This window comes from Urocitellus parryii, chromosome 9 (genome assembly GCF_045843805.1).
Source record: "Urocitellus parryii isolate mUroPar1 chromosome 9, mUroPar1.hap1, whole genome shotgun sequence".
NCBI classification, from domain to species: Eukaryota; Metazoa; Chordata; class Mammalia; order Rodentia; family Sciuridae; genus Urocitellus; species Urocitellus parryii.
In genome coordinates, this window is record NC_135539.1 from 88,810,338 (window position 1) to 88,813,154 (window position 2,817).

General features: G+C 50.3%; 1 pseudogene; it reads right to left on the minus strand.

The window, feature by feature from the left end:
* Positions 1–318: 318 nt before the first annotated feature.
* LOC113184162 (E3 ubiquitin-protein ligase SH3RF1 pseudogene) lies at positions 319–2,246 on the minus strand (annotated as a pseudogene).
* Between the last annotated feature and the right edge of the window lie 571 nt (positions 2,247–2,817).

The following is a 2,817-nucleotide window of genomic DNA, read 5'->3' on the forward strand; positions in this document are numbered from 1 at the left end:
AACCAGCCATCCTCTCGTTTTTTTATGAACAAACACAATATCTCCTTCTTTAAGTTCAAGTTTTGCCTCACTCTGAGGAGGATAGGAAACCACCACCCGGTGCCTTTCACAAACAACAGGCCTAGAGTCATTTGCAACAAGACCCAGGGAGGAACATGCCTGATGAGGAGGTGGTGCAATGGGCACTGCGGAGTCCAGGGAGCTGGTCTTCCGATGGAAAGCATCCTGGGCCAGGGCTGCCCCTGCTGGTGCCGCGGTGACCGGGCCATCCCCGTCCACAGGGCAGGAGCCTGCTCGCGACCGTGGCCTCCCCCAAGCTCAGGACCCACGGCTCCCTGCGGGGGAGGCCAGTGAATGGTGGGGCAGGCCCACAGACGCAGGCCCCAGGCAAGCGGCATTCTGTACCTGGATGGGTGTCACCGCTGCCCTGGGGCGTTCTTGGTTATGTGCTGCAACTGTCCTCACTGCATTGCGGGCCTGGTTGACTGTCATTTGCCCGGTCATGTGCAACAGGACCTTTGTCGGAGGACTTGTCTGGATGTGAGCTGCTGATACCACAGCCATGGGGTCGACACTGGGAATCCCGGCCACACCATTTCCCTGGAGCTTCTGGACAGGCCCTCCTGCAGTGGAGGGACTGACCATGGTCACCCCTCGACTTGTCTGACCCGCAATAGACAGAGGGACTTTAGCATGGGAAGCATTTGTCACTGCCCTTGTGATGGGTGCCACGTAATTGCCAGGGAAAACCCCGATCTTGCTAGTATGCATTGATGTCCCTTTGAACCAGCCATCCTGGCAACCCCCAAACACTAAAAAATCTCCCCTTTCCTCAGTTCTAGTTCATCCTCTTTCCGGGGAGTGTATGGGTAGATAGCCACATACACACTTGGGCGAGTCTGAGGCCGTAAATGTGCAATCTGGTCAGCGGATCCTGCCACAGGCCTAGGTCCCATTCCAGCAGCAGAAGCAGCAGCAGCAACAGCAGCAGTAGTGCCTGGTGGTGTGGAGGTGAGGACAGTGGCAGCCAGGAGAGGGGGTGGTGGAAGGGGAGGATTCATGGTTCCAAGAGCAGCTGGGTAGGGGACATCTGACGGGAAAGTGAATGAGGGGCCAGTTGTCACTGGGCTACTTGGGGGTGGGGTCACAATGAACCCGGTGGTACTTATCTGAACCTGAGAAGGGGCACTGCAGGAGAGCCCAGACAGTTTGCTGATCCTCGGGGCAGCTGTGGGGTTGCTGGGGCTGATGAGCACAGGAGGGCTGATCTCCATGGAGTGGCGGTTCTGGGCTGCCTGGGAGGACTTGTTTGCCATGGTGAGGGAAGTGAAGGAGTGCCCCTTTTTTGGTGTTCTTCTTGGTGTCGGAGTGCTTTGAGGCAGTGCTGCTCTGGGCTGCTGCTGAGGTACATCCTCCAGCATCAACTCCTGGCATGGGAGGCTTGTCTCATTCTATCAGCTGCTTAGCAGCCGAGTTAAACTCAACGTAGGAAATCGGAAATATTCCTATTTTGTCTACCCACATTCCTTCAGCCCCGTTTTCATCTACTCTGCGGATCACAGTCAGAACATCATCCTTTGCGAATGGAAGGCAATCTTTGTCCGCTTCCTTGTCTTTCACTTCAAAGTCATAAAGTGCTTTGCACTGAGGTGGGGGCTGAGGTAATGGTCTAATAATCTGCACAAAGTTGGTGGGGAAAAAGCCATGGATTCCGTTGACTTCCCCCATGGTACCAGTTTTCATCAACTTGTCGTCGCAACTTGATGTCACCTTTGCTGAATTTAAGGTCTCCAGGCTCCTTTCCTTTGTAGTTACATAATGCTTTGGCACATGGTAACTGAGGTATACCCCTCACTGGGGGGGGGGGGGCTCCAGGCTTGCACCCGAGGCTGCTGTTCACACTGGGAGCTCTGCAGATCTTTTGCAGTACAATTAGCCACAGTGCTGCCCTGAGCCCTTAATGCGTTTATGCAGTTGGTCCCAAAGCCCCCACCAGCTAGGTTTTCAAGGCCTCTGCTTCATGCCATCCAGAAGTCTGACCAGCAGGATGTTACTGGGAAGCTCCTCAACACCAGAGCCAACAAGAGTCCTGCATCAGGACATCTGAGTTCATCCTGGGAACCTACTATCCCTAGCAAACACCGTTTGCAAAACCTGTGCTGGCAAGGCAAGACTTTTGCAGAAGCATCCAGGCGTTCTAGACACACAGGACACTCCAAAAGATCCAACAAGGCAGATTCATCCATCTTGATCTACTTTACTGAGAAGAGGGTTTCAGAAATGTTCATAGTTGTATGCAGCTCTTAAAATGATTCATGTAACATCCATTTCAGACTTTGCTCTCACGTCTCAGCTCCTCCTCTTTGTTAGCAGCCCGCGCAGAGGCCGCCGCAGCCAGTGCAGATGCGGCCCTGCGGGGCCCACCGCTGGATGTGTCCTAATATTTTTATTAGTTCATTTAAATAACAACAATAGGGTACTTGTATGTTAACACAAATAAAATATCTTAATAAAATATTTTCAAGGGAAAAATAAAATATTTTAATAAAAAACTATATTTTCAAAAGAATAGTGAGAAGAGCACTGTCTTACAATTTTTACAAATCTTCAGTGCCTTGAATAATATAAGACAGCTAGATTCTCATATCTTCTCCACATTCAACCTGTTGTGAAATTATTTTTAAGTTTTATTTTATTTTCAATTGACACAATAATTATACATGTTTATGGCACACACAGTGATGTTTACATATATGTATACAGTGTGTAATGATCAAGTCAGGGTCATTTACATATCTATCACTTTCAACACTATAA